Consider the following 19,754-nt stretch of genomic DNA (forward strand, 5'->3'; position numbering starts at 1 on the left):
CTGTCTACTTTCAGAGCTTACAAAAATCTCTCTGGTTCTTTCTTAATTTTTTTTTCAACGTTTATTTATTTATTTTTTCGGGACAGAGAGAGACAGAGCATGAACGGGGGAGCGGCAGAGAGAGAGGGAGACACAGAATCGGAAACAGGCTCCCAGGCTCTGAGCCATCAGCCCAGAGCCCGACGCGGGGCTCGAACTCACGGACCGCGAGATCGTGACCTGGCTGAAGTCGGACGCTTAACCGACTGCGCCACCCAGGCGCCCCAAATCTCTCTGGTTCTTGACACAGGGTGTTGAGGGGTGGGTAGGTGTTAGAGGGCCAACCAAAACTATTTGAGTTACCATGGCTGTATAATTAAGAACTTGTGGATTTCTGGAAATTTCAAAAATCTGAGATGACTTGACATGATTTTTTTCACTTCCATGTGCAAATAGACTAGAAATGCATATGGGAGGGATTTTACTCTCACAATCTGCTTTCAGGGTGGGCATTTTGCTTTTATTCCATGATGGAGGGTCAAAGGATGCAATGATAGTATTGAATTAGATTGCTGCTTAATGGAGGCCAGAAATATGAGACAAGGCAGAAGGAAACAGAAAAAAAAAAATTCTAGGCATAAGGGAATTACTGAAATAAAAGTCTGGTCTCCCAGGTTAGAATCAGGTAGGTACATAGACTTTTCTCCTCTACCAAGAACTTATAAGGTATGTATAGCCCTTTTATGGTAGGCAAGGCCACCGCTATCTTTTGCACGGATGGAATTATTGCCTGGAGATTGCAGGATTCTGAGGGAGTTGTCCCCCTTGGAAGGAAGCCTTCATCTCATATTTCCCAACATGTTGAAGGTATTCGAACTGGCGGGGTTTAGATTCATGGGAATTCCCGTTGATCTTCTCAAAGTGAGAAGCGATTGAACCATAACCCTCATCTCTGAAACTTCAGGGAAATTTGTGGCTTGGAGCCTACAACCATTTCCTGATCATCCTGAGATTCACTGCCCCAAGACTGGGCACACTGATTGCACTCTGGCCCCCAGTCGGCCCTTTTAAACCAGGTGCTCTGTTCACCTGACTCTCAAAGAGGGTGCAGGGACAGGTACATTCTTGCCCTCCCCATGAGCTCCAGCTTGCAGAGCACAGCAAAGTATATGCCTACTTTCCTGGGATGAAAACTAACAGGAATAACCAGATTGCTACTTTTAGTGTCATTCTCATTCTCTCTCTCTCTCTCTCTCTCTCTCTCTCTCTCGGCTGAAATTTGAACTTTTCTGTTTCCAGGCAGAGAAGTGCACCACCATGAGCTGACCTTTTCTGAGCACCATGAAAAATGATACAGGCAGGGCTGTTCTGTAAAGTCAATAGACACCAATGCCAGTTGGGGGTTTCTCTACCATCTGGCCAATCACTGAAAGACATCATTCAAGGTTCTGTGAGGTCAGCCCTGCCTGACTACCAGAAGCAGTGCAGCATAGTGGAAAGAATAGTAGAGTTTTAGTCAGAGGGTTTGGCTTCAAAGCCAACAGTGCTCCTCACTTATGGAAAACCCTCATGTCAGCCACTTAACTTCTTTGGGCTTTGGTCCTCTATCCATAAAACTGGAGCAAATGATTTATAACTTGCAGTGTTAGGGTGAGAATTAGATGAAAAACCATAGACAAACCCTCCTCTCACATAAATGATACACAGTTAGCCCTCAGTATTAATTACTGTGTGTGTTTTATCATCACAAAGGGGTTGGGTATTTGGAGTGAACTAAAGGTTTGTTATCTCCTTCCTACTTTTCAAACTAAAATGACTTCAGTCTGGAAGGACTTGTGTTTTACACCAGCTAGGTATTATTTTCCTGTAAGAAAACATGGCTATCTGTCCATAGAAATCCAGGGGGAGGAGGGAGTAGGTGTACTTGGTTCATTGTGAGCACTAGAAAGGGCAGGATTAAAGGGGACATGTTTTTCATTCTGTCAGCTTGAATTCCCTTTCCAAATTCCATTCTGGTTATATGATCAGGCTACTGCTGTATTTAAGGGTGGCCACAGTCTGGCTGGAGGGGTGGATTTAGTCAGAAAGGAAGGGTTTTTTTTTTTCCTTCTAAAGGTAGTGCAAGAAGCAGCAGCATTCAGAAGGGACACGGTGGAATGTGCTTCTGATTTGGGGACCATGGGTCTGAAAACCGGCTCCATCACTCTGTGTTCTAGGACTCTGGAAAAATTATTTGCTCACTCCCCCCTTCAAGCTATGTCTTCTTCCAGTAGGCATAGTCCATTCCTCAGAGACATACTGTGGATATTTAGTGAGATGATGTACACAAGGGATCTTAAGGATAGAGTAGGCTCTCCATACATTTTGGCTATTGTTATCCTCAAGATTAATTAAAAGAATCCTCCTTTGTTAAGCATTTTAAACTTCTTATATTTTTATCTACTGTACTACTTGGGGAATTGCATTGGCTTCTGTTACAGGTGAGGACCCGAAGGGGCAAACGACCCTGTTGAAGTGCAGAATCACAGCTTGAATGCACATTGCCTGGGTCCATTATTTTATACCGTGTTTTGTGTCATTCAAGGTTCTATGGAAACGTACCAGAGGCTGAGAACAAAGGGGCGAGTTTTGGAACCTCCACCCTCACTTCAACCAAAGCAGCCCCACATTTACCTCTCATATTGGAGTTCTGCCATCAGTGTCCTTTAATGAATATTTCCACGGCTAAATAAAAGCTTGAAAACCACCATCTTAGGACATTAATTTCAGATAAGTCCTTATAAGTTGATAAGCAAGAAAACCAAAAAACACCAACAAAAGCCCTCTATTTATTGAGCCCTTACTATGTGTCAGATACTGAGTCTGCCATCTATTATTTCATTTGGATGTCACAAGAGCCCTGAGAGATACAGATCGTCACCCTCTTTATATGACAACATCACTGAAGGCTGGAAGATCAGTAACTTCTTTGGGAGGAGGATACAGGCAGTACAGTGGAAGATGAGAGAGGGAAACCGGGTTTTTTCAAACAAAGCACAGAAAAAAAATACTTTAAAGATTGTAAGCTGATAATACCCCCTTTTCAATCCTTATCTGATTCACACTGTTCTGAGCAAACCAGAGAACATTCATATTGCCACCCTTTTCTTCCCCCAGACGCTGTCACCTGCTTGAAACACATGGTCAACCCGCAATTACATCAACTGAAATGGGCTGAGATGCATACAATGCCAGCAAACTTTCCACAGGCTTCTTTAGCACTGAACAAACCTCCTCCAGTCCTCAATTGGGCTTACCATATCGAAGGGCAAGGCGGGAAGCTGGCTGGGGTGGGCAGCAGGTTTTATTTCTAAAGCACATATGGGAAACCTTCATAAAAAAGGGGGAAAGGTCCACAAAACATGAAAAAGAGGCATTCATTCTTCAAGTGGAGCTCCCCTGTCCCGCTCTCACTCTGGATGGAAAGCATTTCCAAAGAGTCCCCGGGCAGCATCGTACTTTATAGCTGACAGCTTTAGAATCTGCAAACGCCCAAACTCAAAACCTTGTGCATCTGGAGTCAGAACTCGACATTTACCTCCAGCCCTCGGGCTGCTCCCTTTCCCCGACCTGCACCAGAACAATGTCCTGCTTATAAAATACAGCCAAGTCTCCGACCTGCCAGCCTAGTGAGACACCCTCAGACTTGTGAGATTAAAAAAATGGGGGTTGGGGGTAAGGGAGTGAGGAACACATGAAAAACAATCCAAGATTGCCAAAATGCCTCTTTTAACTTCCGAGGTGATGGCTGTTTCTGATAATGACAATGATTATCCAAACCTCCAGTTACTGAACACTCACTTTCCCAAATGCTTTATGCCTCATTCCTCCTCATAATGACAACAGAAGTTATTGTTCCCATTTTTGATAAGTGGACACTAAGGCTCATAGAGATTACATATTGTCATTGGTGTAACATCTTTGATGGTGGGTGGCGGGGATACCAAAGTGACCGACCCTTGGCTTCAAAACCTGAGCTCTTAATCCCCTTATTACACTGGTGAAAGAGAGGAACCCCTGTGCTTTTCTCACAACCCTCCAGGTAGAGCTTCCCAACCCTGGGGCAAGGTGTTTCTCAGGGCTTTCTGTGATGACAGGTGAGGAGGGAGAGGTGAGGAGGGAGAGGTGATCCTAGAAAGATTCAGGATACTCCTGGCCCTAAGCACCCTGGAAACGCACATATACCCAGCCCAAGGATCAGTGACTCAGAAAGGAATCGACGGGGAGACCCCTGCCTGTCAGGATAAAAGCTGGTGTCTACTGCTCCCACCTTGAAGTCCATAGTTGTTCATGTGGCCCTAGGAGTCGCCTCCTCCCTCTGCCCTCTGGCCTCATCCCTTTCCATGCCTAGCCACAGGGAGGATGCTGTGGAATGATGGATGGACACGAAACTTTTGTAAACTGTAAGGTGAACGCCGATTAGAAATACAATCTTAATGTTCTCTCTACAACCCTCTATCGACCTTCCCTTAACCCATCCCACAGGGAGGCCATGAACGATGTCCACCTTCAACTTCCACCTCTCTAACTCTCAAACAAAAACATTCACAGGTGAAATCAGCCAGGCAGGGAGCTAACAGAAAATTCTTACTTTTCCTCTGAAGAACGCAGAGATAAAAACTTTGCCAAAAGTTCCTTCCACGTGTGGCTGTTCCTAGAAGTAAAACCCACCGACACACAACAAAAACCTACAAGACTGGAAGTCACAAGTAGAAGACAATCGAGGCGCATCGGATCACAACAAACACCCCATTTTACCGGCAGCGAAGATACAGCAAAAGTGTTATAATTATGAATCCACAACATCTTTGGTCCCGGGAATGCAGTGTACCATAACGATCTTTGCTGATGGGGGTGAAGCACACTTACCTTTCCGGAGTTGGGAAAGACCTAGATCCTTAAATGAACCAGCTCCATGGAATAAGGACCTGGCTGTGAGCAGCAGGGCTCCCACGTACGCTGCCCCCACTGTCACCCCCAGCCGCACAGTCTTTGTGCAGAGGAGAGGCCGGTGTGTGTCTGCGCGCGCGGGAGAGCGTGTGACAGTAGGCAGGCTGTGGCCAGCGCAGCCAGCTTTGGCTGGCTTATATAGCAGCTCCTTCCTCTGTAATGGGACGCCTCGCCTCCAGACATCCTTTCCTACTTTTTCAGTTGGTGAATTAAAGGAACAGCCCTCCCAGCGGAACGGGGTTAGCTCATGAAAGACGCACTCACTCCCTGCTCCCTGCCAGGAAAAGAACCCATTTGCATACAATTTATGGCGAAAGTAGGAATTCCAGCTTCCCTCGCCTCCTCCCCTTCCCCACCCCCGACCCGGAGCAGCTGTTAGCTAGGTGTGATTTTTGCTCTGCTCCCCAAACGGATTTTCTAATTGTGAGACAGAAGCCCAGGGACTGAGAGGGAGTAGGATCCGAGGCTCCAGCTCTGCTACTCGGGTAGGCTGAAAACGCCACCCAGAGCTCGCCTGGGCTCAGGGCGGCAGCTGCTCCGCGGGCGGCACCTCGGCTTTCCGAGCTCAGTTCCTGGAAAGAGGAGATAAAGCCCTTCAGAAGCATGGGGCGTTTGGGTTTCTCTGGGCCAGCTGAGAGAGAGAACTCGGGATTAGTGCTTAGCAGGTGGGGCAGTGCTGGGAGCGCAGATCTGCCCGGCTTCCCTTGTGTGGGAGGGAGCCATGCCCAGCTGTTCAGAGGCTTCACCGTCCGGCCCCACTGCCCGTGAGTGGGCCTGTCTTCTACGTTGCACTTCCTGGGGAAAGGTCTCTGAAGTTTCTTCTCAATGTGGAAAGGTGTCCGGCACACGTGGGAGGGGAAGGTAACAACTTAATCTTTGAGACATAAACTGTGCCTTTGCTCTCCAGCCTGCTGTGGATTCTTTCCAAGCTCTGAGTCATCCATTCGTTTGGTGTTAGCATGCACGGAGTATCCGCAGGGCACACACAGGCATTTGAGGCAGTGGGGAGGCAGCTAGGGCACGGCACCCACACTTGAGCTTGTCACAACACTCAGTGGTTTTGTGATAGTGGAGGGAGACGAGGCCTTGCGTAACCTGTGGCCATCGCTGGGCCCGCCTGTATGAAGTCTGTATTAGATGCTCTGCAAAGTACTTTATGGATATTATTTCATTACATGATCACAGACACCATATTCCAAGAGGTGCTGGTGTCGTCCCCTTTGACAGACGGAGAAACAGAGGTTCGGAGAAGTAACTTAACTCTACTTAGGCAACACACCCGGGAAGCGTTTTGATGACAACACTGGGCTCCGTAGTTCTTTCTATTACACATCACTGCCCAGGAACATTGTAGATGATATTTAAATGTTTTATACCCTATTGACTTATATAAAACTGCTTGTACAACAGTCACCATCTAAGTATGGAAAATAGATTTCTTTGTTCCGTACAGCTAAATAGGAGACCCTTGTTGTTTTTTTAATTGATCACTAATAATGAAGGCTTTATTTATCTGCCTACTTTTAATAATGAATGATACAATTCCTTGTTGTTATTATTGCTGAGGGACTCAGTTTCTCCATCTGGAAAAAGTGCAACAAGGTTAGGTCATCCCTATGATCCTTATGGCTCTGGCATTCTAAGATTCTCTGCTTAAGTGACTTTTCCCGACAGCAAGAAAGCCCATAAATAGTCATGTCATAAAACAGCCCATGTGAACTTTTGAACATTTTGGCTGATTCAAATGTTAGTTGTTTTGGAAGCTTTTAATTCTGTGTTTTAGCCAAAGTATGTTGCAGTAGCACAAGGCTGTGTCTTTTAACGAGTAGTGAATGCTTCCGTGCCTCTTTGTGTTCCAGATTCTACCAGGTTTATGTTTCAGGTTAGGGGCTAAAACATTAGAATAGTAGAGAGTACATGTCATATGGCATATAGGTTATATTCACATATAATATGTAATCAACATATATTTGCAATTATGTGTATATTTAATTGAGATAAGAGAGCATGCCAGAAAACTAGGTAATAAATATGACTTTTGGGCAAGTCCCCAACCTGACCCCCCTACTCTCGTACTATTCCACAGCCATTGACCAGGGTCTACTATGGGTGGCTTAGCCAATCAGAGGGAAAACAAAGCCAAATATCACCAGGCTGGCCCTCAAGGCAAGAATAGGCCAGTGGAGCAAACAAACAAGAATATTACTAGCATTAAACTACTATAATAGAAGTATATTCTGATAACATAGACAAGACATGACTAGCTTTATTTATGCATATTTAGAAGAGAAACGAATTTTAGGAATTTTCTCCAAAACCTATGTGGCATCTTGAGCCATGCCTTGGCTTTTGAGTAAGAGGAGCCCAGACAAGGAATTGTTTCCATCCATCCCTGACCTTTCACAGCCTCCATTACAGGCAAATGGGTCTGCATATGGTCTCCAATACTTGAACCTTGGCCAATGCTGTACTCTACCTAGAATCCTTACCTCCACCTCCTCACATAGGCTTATCATCTAGTTTTGATCCAACTTCATGATGGAACTTCCTGGATTTCTTCCATAAGAAGTGCTTCCATCCACCATAGCATTTGGGAACTCTGTTAGGATATTCATTATTTGTACTTGGTATTTGTATGTCTAGGTTTTCCTCTTACACTCTAGGCTTCCAGAGGACAGGGATCACACCTGATTTTTCTACGCCTAGCACAGAGCCTTGGGTATTGCAGAAACTCAGTAAATGTTTATTGAATAAATTACATAATGGAGGAACAATTGAATGTTTGACATGCTGTGCTTTACCATTAAGTTCTTCCTTTTTCACTCACAGAACATGAGAGGAAAGCTAGATTGTTGTGTCCAATACATCCATTGCATAGATGAAGAAAGGGGGTCCACAGAGGAGAAATGACTTGCCCAAGGCTACCATGGATGCTTTTCACCCTAGACATTACAACAGAGGATGTTTATAGAATTAATAACCATTCATCCTCCTGTTTGGCAGAGGCCACACCTCTTGGCATCAAATCTCTTATAGTCTTCCCTTCTTGGTACTGTAAGTGCTTTTTTCCATGTGAGAGAGTGGAGTGAATACTTGTAAACACCTCTGCATGGAGTTCTTGGCCAAAGACTGACATTGTTGTTGCTTGTGTGTAATCTTCCCTCACAGGCTGCTGGTGGAGGCTGTGGTTTGGAGGGAACATAAGGGTTTGCCTCAGGTGAGATCATTCTCATTTCCTTGAAGGTCTGTTAAATGTAAAGCTTTTTGTTGTTGTTGTTTTTCCAGACAGATCAGCCAGTGAACTGAATGTTGGCCAGGACTAGAGCTGAGACAGTCAAGCATCCATGTCCTTGAGAAGTCTGGCACCCACTTCCTATAGGATCACTTGCTTCCCACCTGCTTAGCCACTCCATTGCTCCCAACCTCCTCCTCTTCTTGGGATTCATCTAGTGTGCTAACTCCCATCCAAAAATCCCATGTGACTCTACAATTGCCAGAAATCTCTCCCAAAGCAAAGAATGAGCTCTGATCCAACACAATGGGCTGGTCATTCAATCACATGCATTTGTTTAGCATCAAGGTTCCCCAACTTGCTGTCTGCAAGTCTTTGTTCAGTATTCTATTTATCTCTTCTGATTTTTCCTTAGATGACAAAGGACAAAAAGCTGAAAGTCATCATTGAATGAGTTGTAACCTAGAGGAGAGCTTTCCTGCTCAACTGAATAGGGCAAATCAGCTGCGTAATCAATCACTAGGTAAATTCTCTGGTCAGCATAGCAGAGCGGATGGAGCTTTGGCTTTAAGTGGGTTCAAGTCCTGATGCACATCAACTTACTGTGTGACTTTGGGGAAATCCCTTCCTTTCCTTGGCTCTCAGTGCCCTGGTTACCAAATGAGCAACCCCTAAGGATCTTAGCAACTTAAAATTTTTAAGTAAAAAAATCAAAGAAATAACTTAGAGGGCTCTGAGACTTTGTACATTCAGTTCTCTGTCCCTAGAACAACCCTCCTCGCACTTCGTCCATGGCAAATTCTTATATTATTTTTCAAGATTTACTTCATTGTACATCCAAGAACATTTACATGATCTTTTCTATTCTCATCCAGGCTTTCGTTTTTAATTTTTGAACACTTTTACCCCATTAGACCATAAACACTTTGAGGGTAGGCACAATCCTTTTCCTCTGCTTATTATAGCCAGCATCTGTTCATGGTTGGTTCCTATGCCATGCCACTTGTCAATTATTTTGAATATCATTCCTGAAAACTATGGGGTTTAGAATGACATAGATCAATGCTGAATTTTGAAGGTAAATAAACAAACAAAAAAACATACCAACTTTCTTGGAATGATTTACTGGATGATTGGAGCCTTTATTGGAGTGATTTACTTATCCATCTCCCCAGTGGAACTGTGAGAGCTCCTTCAGGACAAGAATGGTGCTTTCCCTCCCAAAGCACTGGGAGGTCAGTTAATGTTCCCATGAAATGACTTACTAACTGATTGGCTAGATGATGGAAAAGGCATAAGACTGGTAGTTTGGGGTTTAATCAACATGACCATTTACAAGGTGAATTACCTCAAGGAAATCATGTCCATTCTTCGAAACTCTGATTCCTCATTAGTGAGATGGATAAAAATTCCTACCCTGAGTACCTCCTAGTATTGGTTTAAAGATTAAGGAAGTGGAAGAGAAACTGTGATGACTTAGGCAGATTTGGGGGATGATGAATGATTTTTCCACCTAAAATCCCATCAAAAGCTTACACTTTGCATGGCTGTATTGTACTTATGGAAGCATGAGTCCCAGGTTCTATCTAAATTATTTTTTCAGGGTTAGCAGGAGAGAAAGGAGTTGAAGCCACCTGGCCCAGTCTTGTCTTCTAACACTTTCTAAAAACAGCTTCTCAGCTGGAGGCACAAGGGGAAGAGGGAGGATTCAAAAGATTAGCATTGCCCCTTTGGAAAGTCTGGAGTTGTGGATTCCCTACAGATGGCTGGAGAAGTGGTTTGGGGTATGTTTTCTGGTCTGAGCTCAGGCTGCAGTGACAGATACAAGTGAGTCAAACCGTCTTGGGGTTTAATGCAGGTCATAGGGGGAATACACAGCTTTGAAGTTAATGCAGATCAAATATCTTGACTGATTTGCCACAGCTGAGTGAGACACTTGTGAGGAAGTTTAACTTGTCCCTTTTCCTTTTATCTCCTTGGTTTTTCTTAGATTTTGTTTGTGGACAATGATAGATAACGGTAGCTCACATTTATTGAGTAGTCCCCATTAGGGGAGCCTGGGTGGCTCAGTCAGTTAAGTGTACAACTGTTGATTTCAGCTCAGGTCATGATCTTGAGGTTGTGAGATCAGGCCCCACATCAGGCTCTGCTCTCAGTGTAGAGCTTGCTTGGGATTCTCTCTCTCTCTGTCTCCCATTCTCCCAGCTTGCCATAAATAAATAAATAAATAAATAAATAAATAGTCACTGTTATGTAGGCACTTTGTAAGTAGTTAAGCATGTATTTAGTTCTGTGATGTTTACAATTAACCTATTGGGTAGATACTGCCATTATTCCCCTTTTGCAGATAAGGATTAGGAGGTACAGAGATGTTAGGTATATTGTGCCAGACACAGGAATAATAAATGGCAGCAAGAAAAAGATCCAAACTCAGCCTATAAACTTCATCCCTAACTTCCTATTATTGGGGGTGCTTCCTTATGTATTTAAGTTAACAATTACCCAAAGGCAAAGATGGCATACTTGGACTCAGGTGGACCACTGTGACTATGGAGTCTGTGAATAAAAATCTAATGAGGCAAGTGGTTAAGTGTCTCTGGGTGATCTAGCAGCAGGGTGGAGGGGAAAATTCATACTCGTCTGTGCTAATGCTGGAATTGTGAAAGTATCTGGCATGCGTTTGGTTCCCATCCTAATTCAACCACTAACTAGCTATGAAAAGAAGTAGGACCTTGGGCATATTACTTAACTTGTGTGTTATAGGTCTTTCATTTGTAAAATAGGTACAATAGTAACTGATACTTCTCAGAATTGTTCTCAGGATTTAAGGAAATACACTTAGTCAAATGTTTATCTTGCTACACTCTAAATAATCTCCAAATGGTGGTGGTCATTGGCTATTATAGGCAAGTCACTTATTCTACTCTGGGCCTTTATTTTCTCTCTTTATCATCACCTCAGAGCCATGTTCTAGAAAGGTATTGAAATAAACAGTATTTAACAGAAATAAACAGAAATAAACAGTTCTTTAACAGAAAGAACATACAGAGATTGAGATACACCTTGAGATTTCCAGGTTGACCAAAGTGAGAGCTCTGGTTACTTTATTTACTCAAACAGCCTACACAGATTTCCCCTCCATCCTGTTATGCTCATGCAACACACACACGCACACACACACACACACACACACACACACACACACAAGCTCACTGGGTATTTTCCTGAAGGGATATTTGATATTGGTTTTAGAGATTATTTATCTGAGAGAAATAGTGTTAGCTTCTTTTGAAAACTGGAACTACATTTACCTATCCCTTCTGTAGTGGGCATTAAGGCCCCTGTTCTGTCATTGCTTTCTGAGTCTTTGCATATTATTCTGTTTCCTCAGTGATGCTGTAGAATTCTCCCCTATTTGGAGTCAGGTGGATGGTATCACTTGCCTCAAAGCTGGAAGTTCCCTTAGCAGGACCTAGAGGTTGGTGGACTAGTATCACAGAGGTGTGGAATCACTCTTCTCCTTGGGGAGCACCCACGAGCTGGCCTTTGTCCTGACTGGGCAGTCTTACCTCTATTCCTTCCCTATGCCTCAGCTTCCTGACAGCAGGGGTGGTGGGAAATATACCCATTTATATTTGCTAATAACATTACAAAGCATTAATGTTACTTCTGTTCTCACATCTAGGTTACCCCCATATTACAGATTGGGGAACTGAAGTTAGGAGAGGTCAAGAGGCTTGTTTAAAGTCATATTAACCAATACACGGTTTGACAGAAGGTCTCCCCAAGTGAAATACTGGGATCCTTGGTTTCCACTTTGGAAACCATATATATGGGGTATTATTTTATCAGTTTTAGGAGGTACAGGGGTATAACAGAAGAAACCCATCATTTGAAACTGGACAGATGTGGGTTTAATCCCAGTTCTGTCATTTATTCGTGTGTGAAGCATTTCAAATTCCTTCTCTGCTGTGAACCCCATCTGTGTCACTGTCTGTAAAATGGGGGTGAGAATACACACTTCATAGAGTTGACAGGAGGACTATGGTAGGCTGATTAATGGCCCCCCAAGATAGCCATGACCTAATTCCCCAGAACCTATAAATGTTACCTTATATGGCAAAAGGGACTTCACAGATGTGGTTAAATTAAGGTTTGTGCCATAAGGAGATTATCTTGGATACAATCACAAGTGACCTTATAAGAGGGATGCAGAAGGAGATTTGACAGCAGGAGAGGAGAGGGCAGTGTGATTAGGGAGCAGAGATTGAAGTGATGTGGTCACATGCCAAGGAATACTGGCTGCTACTAGAAGTTGGAAGAAGCAAGGAACAAGATTCTCCCTTGGAGCCTCCACAAAGAACCAGCCCTGTGGACAACTTGATTTTAGCCCAATAAAACTCATTTTAGACTCTGCTCTCCAAAACTGTAGGAGAATAAATTTTTGTTCTTTTAAGCCACTATATTGGTGCTGATTTGTTACAGCAGCCACAGGTAACTAATACAAGGACTCAATGGGGTAATGTCTCTGCCTGTGCACAGCAGAACCTTAAAGATGATAATTCTATCCCACTGGATTTTTTAAATATCTTCTTACTGCACCTCTTTTAATATGACTTTTTAGGCACTGTCTGGAAGACAGGGAAAGAAATGGAAATTGGAGGGAGCTCAACCTCCCCCATGAGGCTGACAGTTTTGAAGTGGCCTCTTGATGTGGGAGTTTTGCAGTGTTGAGTGATTTAGCCCAGAGACAGGGGTAAAACTGGAATTAAACATTACATCCTTATCATTCCAGAGTCAGCCTGACCCTAATAAGTGTCAGGCTTATCTGGGTAGCTGCTCATCTATAACTCTGAAAACCCATCCGCAGCATACTTTGTCAAGTCCAAAGAGCTAAGAGATCATTGTGCTGAAGGGAGAGATAAGAAAAGGAGGCTCAGAGCAGTGGCCTGCTTTGCCCACACATTGTGAATTGTGGTCAGCTGAGGCTAAAATCCAACTCTGCTTATTCTTGGAGCAATGTTTCACATGGAGGGAGCGACTTGTCTAGATTTCTGTAAGACTCACAGAAACTGGAAGAGTTTATATCTTAGAAAATCCTTCACGCAGAGTTTCTAAGTAGACTTAGAAAGAAAAGATAGAAGGTGACTGAGAAGGGTAAGGGGACACTCGCCAGGCACCGCTCTTCCCCCTTGCTCCCATGAACAATCTGCAAGTCCTCTCTCTTTTGCTTCCCTCAGGTGTCCATTTCATTCAGTGACCTCATCAGATGGAGCTATCGTATCTGGGGACTGAAGGAGTCCCACAATGAGATGCCAAGCCAATCTTTCAGGCACTGTCTCAGAGAATGGCCTCTGTAGGGGAAGTTCAAAGGCTTTGTAAATTCTTTGGAACACCTGCCCAGGCCAGGATTGGACCTGACTTGCAGAAGGATGGTACACAGGGAGTGCTCTACAGTAAGTATAGATACATGACTCACTGTTTGAGACAGATGATAGAAGACTTCCTCCTTGAACATACTTTATAAGGAAGTTATAGTGAAGCCTTGATAATCCCCATGGGCAGGAGAGGGTGGGAGCCAGAATGAATCAGTGGGACAGCTGCACTGTAGAAGACCAGTGGAGGGGTGATTACTTTGAAGTATATTTTGCCAGTAGCTCGTCTAAGCTAGTATGGTGTTGCCAATGAGAGATCTTCTGGGAGCCTGGTTTATTGAGCACAAATCAGTAGTGAATGGATGCTTTTAAGGGAATCGGAAGTACTTTGGCTCTTCAGCAAGTTGGAATCTTGTTTGCATAATCTGACAGATGATTTATGGGAAACTGCTGGTATTCGACTACATTTGACCTACAAAGATGGCACTTACATATTAGTTCAACTAGTGAACTTAGGTCTTGCTGAGATCCCAGCACCACAGTTGCATACGCAACAAGTAGAGCCACTCACTTCTAGGAATGCAGGCTTGAACAAAATCTGCCATGGCCAGAGTCGAATGAGGCATGCAGTGGTTCCCAGATGTTCTGGGACTTGTAAGACCCTTGGACTGCTGAAGAAACCAGGAACAACTCCCCACCAGAGTTGAGATTAAATTGTACCAGATACTTTGTGACTTTTATTTTATTATTATTATTATTTTTAATTTTACCAGTTACTTGAGTGAGGACATAGAGCAGAAAGGTAGAGTTGAGAGAAATGAAGAGAAATAAGGAAATGAGATGTTTCCTATGGTCCAATATTGCAGAGTATTGTATCTACTACAGGACTATAGACATAAAGCTACCAGCTTATGCCCAGCCATAGAAAATGCCAACTTCTGAGGCACCTGGGTGGCTCAGTCGGTTAAGCATCCGACTTCGGCTCAGGTCATGATCTTGTGGTTTGTGAGTTCAAGCCCGCGTCGGGCTCTGTGCTGACAGCTCAGAGCCTGGATCCTGCTTTGGATTCTGTCTCCTCCTCTCTCTGCCCCTCCCATGCTCATGCTCTGTCTCTCTCTGTCTCTCAATAATAAATAAATGTTTAAAAAAAAAAGAAAGAAAATACTAACTTCCTTCTTCCTTCCCATTGAGAACAATCAAAGAGAAGTAACAAAGGAAGTTGCTTTTCAGGGGAGTTGTATCATGGTTGGAGGGATGAGACCTGTAAGTCTGCCAGACTTCCCAATGACCAGGCACCTGCTTTGGAGGCTAAACCCTCTGGCTATGAAGTATCTGTGGCTTAATTAACTGTTTCCTTTGTGTATCAAGTGTTCCCTTCTCCAAAGGTGTGGAGGTTAGAGAATGGAGAGTTTGTCTCCAAGACTTCTAAGTCCTTTTGCTCTCTCTAACCCTAGTAATGCAGTAGGAACATCTGGTTTCCTTTGGGTAGCTGAGAAAAATGCCCAATGGCAAAATCATTCTCTAGGTCTCGAATGACCCAGCAAGATTTAACCAGCACCTTGAACAGTGGCTGGCACATAGTAAGCACTCTATAGATATTTGTTTTATGAATGGTTGAATCTAATTATCTTTGAAGCACAAGCTTGGATGTGAAAAATCTGGTTCACATTTTTTCCTGATAAAAGCAGCCAATTGAATACAGAATTATTGATTGCCTACGATTTTCTGTAGCAATAAAAATAAGGGCTGCTATCTTTTGTTCCTGACTGTTGGATGTTGCTTTTTACAAATTTTATCTATTGGACTCAGACATGTATCACATCTTGGGTACGGGTAACGGGACCTTGTCACAAGGATTAAAAGGTGACCCATCCAGTACTGCAGGTGTTTATAGCCCTGTGGGAAAAGACAGACACAGAAACAGGTAATTGCAGAACAATATAATATGTGGTGCTGTGTGGGGCACCTGGGTGGCTCAGTCGGTTAAGCGTCCGACTTCAGCTCAGGTCACGATCTTGCGGTCTGTGAGTTCGAGCCCCGCGTCGGGCTCTGGGCTGATGGCTCAGAGCCTGGAGCCTGCTTCTGATTCTGTGTCTCCCTCTCTCTCTGTCCCTCCCCCGTTCATGCTCTGTCTCTTTCTGTCTCAAAAATAAATAAACGTTTAAAAAAATAAAAAAAAAATAAGTGTTGCTGTGAAAGTCACCGTGAGAGGCTATGATAGGGATGCAGAGGTATAGAGAACCTAAGTTCTTCCATTGCTTGAATGCTTCCAGTATCAGGAGATTCATTACCTTACAAGAAAATGCAGGGAGAAAGAGTGCATTAATGTTCTCTATGTAGTTGGCATATTTTAAATGAGTATCTGTTATGTGCCACACACTAAGTCAGGTGCTAGGCAGGCAGAGAATAAAAGGCGCAGTTCCCACTCTCATTGAACTTTCTGATTCATGGGGAAGATGGCCATTCAACACATAAATACACAAAAAATATATAATTACAAACAAAACAGTGATGGAGTGTGATACAACAAGAACCCGGTGCTGTGAGGTGCTCTACATGAGTTCTCATTTCCTGGACTTAGTTCAGTCCGGAGGGGTATTTTTTAAAACTTCTATTTTTAAAAAATAATCTAATTATTCTGTACACAAGACTAATTTCTCCAGAAAATACTAAGATATTTAAAAATGCCTTGCTATTTATAGAAAAAAATAACATCAACTACTTTTCTTCATTAATGACACGGGCTTTCTTTGCAATTTACACAAAGGGGATGTGAGTTTTCACTTTACTCATTTAAAACGTATTTATAGGGGCACCTGGGTGGCTCAGTCGGTTGGGTGTCTGACTTTGGCTCAGGTCACGATCTCCTGGTCCCTGAGTTCGAGTCCTGCATCGGGCCCTGTTCTGACAGCTGGGAGCCTGGAGCCTGCTTCGGATTCTGTATCTCCCTCTCTATCTGCCTCTCCCCTGCTCACACTCTCTCAAAAACAAACATTAAAAATATTTTAAAAAATAAAACATATTTCTATAATATGTATTTTGTACTATGGACTTGAGTGCATTACAGATGGTAACTCACTTAATCCTCATAACCTATCAGAGAGGTGTTACTATCATTATTTCCACTGTACAGTTAAGGAAACCGCTTAGGAACTCAGAGAGGTGAGATAACTTGTCTAAGACTGTGCTGACAAATGGCAGGACCAGGACTCCATCCAGTTCATGTGGCCCCAGAGTCCCTGCTTATCACCACTATCCTGCCCTTGAAGAATTACCAAGGCAAACGAACTCTGAAATGTGCCCATCTAACTGGCACGAGAGCTGAGTATTTTAATCTCTACTTTGCTGAGGAGTTAGCTCAGGCTCCCTATTGTAAAGTGCTTTGCCCAAATCCACACAGCTGGTAACTGTCAGAGCCGGAATTAGATCCCAGCACTGTCCAAGGCCAAGTACAAACTTTCAGCTCCACATCACCACTGAGGAGCCTCGTGGTACACGGGCCACCGCATCCAGGGACAGAATATTAGAAAGACAGTCATTGAAATGTACTCTTTCTCTTCAGCATACTATTTGCTTTATGTGCCTTTAACAGGTACCACTGACTTAGGGGTGAATTATGTGCTATCTCGTGCTGATACATAAATATGGGTTGTTTAGTCTTGTTTAAGTAAGAGCATAGGAAGTCTGATTCTTCCACTCAAATCCACCCACTTCTGTCTAGGCTGATGCTGAATGTTGAAGTTCTCATAAAATACTCACTGGTTTAAATCACAGAGTTTGAAATTTTTATGATGTTGCATACAGACTTCAAAATAATGCACTAAGATTACCCAATGGCTCTGAGTTGGGACTTTAAATCATGCAGACCTGGGTTCAAATCCCAGCTCTGTGACTTTTGAGCTTCATTCTCCTGGGCAAGACTGGTCACCTCCCTGGGCCTCAGTGTTTTCATTCATGAAATGGGGATAAGAACAGTGACATTCGGGGCTGTCGTTAAAAGCCAGTGAGATAAAGCACTTAGTACCATGCTTAGGACATAGAAAGTGCTAATTAGTCGGTAGTTATTATTGCTTCCAGATTTTTCTCTTTATTGAATAAATGTCATCTGAACTATCGAATAAAGCTTCCTTAGCAGCTTTTGTTTCATTTCTAAAACTAGATAAGGAGCTGGGGACTTACTGTAGTTTAGTTACCTCCTGAATTCTTTCCCCTGCCTTTAATAAAAAGGGGTCTGATTTGTTTCACTCTTTGGTTTGTGCCAGTGGTTCTGAACTGGGTAGGAAGGGATTTTCCTCCCTAGGGGGCATTTGGAAATGACTGCAGATTTTTTTTTATACATTTATTTATTTTTGAGAGACAGAGACAGAGCGTGAACAGGGGAGGGGCAGAGAGAGAGGGAGACACAGAATCAGAAGCAGGCTCCAGGGTCCGAGCTGTCAGCACAGAGCCTGACGCAGGGCTCAAACCCACAAACCATGAGATCATGACCTGAGGCGAAGTCAGACGCCAAACCGACTGAGCCACCCAGGAGCCCCTGACTGCAGATATTTTTGACTGTCACAGCTTGGGTGGGAGCGCTACTGGAAGCTAGTGGATAGAGGCCAGGGGTGCTGTTGACCATCCTGCTATGCATGAGATGTCCCCCCAACTTCCAAAGATGTAGGCAGTACAAATATATCAGAAATGCTGAGACTGAGAAACCCTGGTTTATACCCTCTAGCTCGCAAGCGCGTGTACACACACACACACACACACACACACACACACACACACAAACTCACACTCATCCCAAATCCTTGCCTCCATGAAGGGAACAGTGTGCAAGAGACCGGAGTCCTGAGTGAGCTCCAGGATGATGTCATGCTGGGGGGAGACCCACACAGGCCTGCGGTGAGACACAGTACACGTGGGGGATCTCACCATTTCCGCACAGACCCCTCACCTCGCAGTCACCACCACCTCATATCCTGCTCTGGTCCCTCCTGGGAACGTGGGAAGCCTCACAGCAGATGGGGTTTCGCTTAGTCACATTCTCTGTGGTCAGATCGGATTACATCCACAGCAGCTTTGGCTCTGAGAGACCCACAGTTGCCTGGTGCTCTCTGGGCTGGCCTTTGACCTTCCAAAGCCAAAGGCATCCCAAGATGAGCAAGGAGAGGGGTCTGTCTGCAGGTCTATCTATCAAAAGGGAGAAAGGTGAGAAATAGAAAAGAGGCAAAGGATGCTGGAATCCTTTTTTGAAGGCAGGGACTGGGTGTTTCTCTGTGTGTATTTCTTGTGCTTATCACACCAGGTGCTAAGTTGTCTGTAATTTTTAAAAAAGAAACACATAAATTATAGAAATCTTGAAGGAGTTTGTATTTCACAGGAAAGAGTAAAATGGGTGCTAATATTAAGTGATTAAAATATTTCGTATACTAGGTTATGTGTTTAACAACTATTATTTCATGTTAACTCTGAAACAGTGATGTGTAGATTACCATCTCCCCTTGAGAGCTGTTATAGGGCAAGTGAAGCTGGGTGACCCAAGGGCACAGAGCTACTAAGTGACAAAAGCCTCTAAGTGACAAAGTGAGGGAAACAAATTTTATGAAGAGCTAGACAGTCCCTGCCACAGTGGGGATCAATGAACTTGTTCTTGAATTTGGAAGAGATGGTCCAGGATATAGAAGAAATTTTGGTAGGTAACAGATCTGGCCACACCCCTCAGATCTCACCCTTCGGTTGATTACTAATTCTTTCTATGTATGGACCTCCCTCCTGGGTGGCAATAGGGACAAGGTAGTGAGCAATCCTCCCCTGGGGTTTGGACCAATTTATAGGATGAAAATAGAACTCTTTCGGAAGAAGGATTAGTGGGGCCCTCTTATCTTTGTTCCATAGGAATGTACACTTTGTAATTAACTCATTGACTCATTCCACAAACATTCGTTTGAGCATACTATGTACAATGCTAGGCAGTGGGGACCTAAATATCCAGTCCCTGCTCTCGAGGAGCTGATACTCAAGTGTGGAAAAGATGAGGAATGGGGTTGTTACAATCCAGCAGAATGAGTCCTGTGGCAGAGGTAGGAACAACCTAGATGAGGATCATCTAACCTAGGCTGGACAGAGGATTAGCTGATTTATCTCTACGCCGAGTCTTAAAACATCTTCAGAGCAAAGCAGTTTGGAAATAA

This window comes from Lynx rufus, unplaced genomic scaffold, assembly GCF_022079265.1.
Source record: "Lynx rufus isolate CCGP_SWC_20201006 ecotype Redwood Valley unplaced genomic scaffold, mLynRuf1.p SCAF_10, whole genome shotgun sequence".
In the NCBI taxonomy this organism is placed as follows: domain Eukaryota; kingdom Metazoa; phylum Chordata; class Mammalia; order Carnivora; family Felidae; genus Lynx; species Lynx rufus.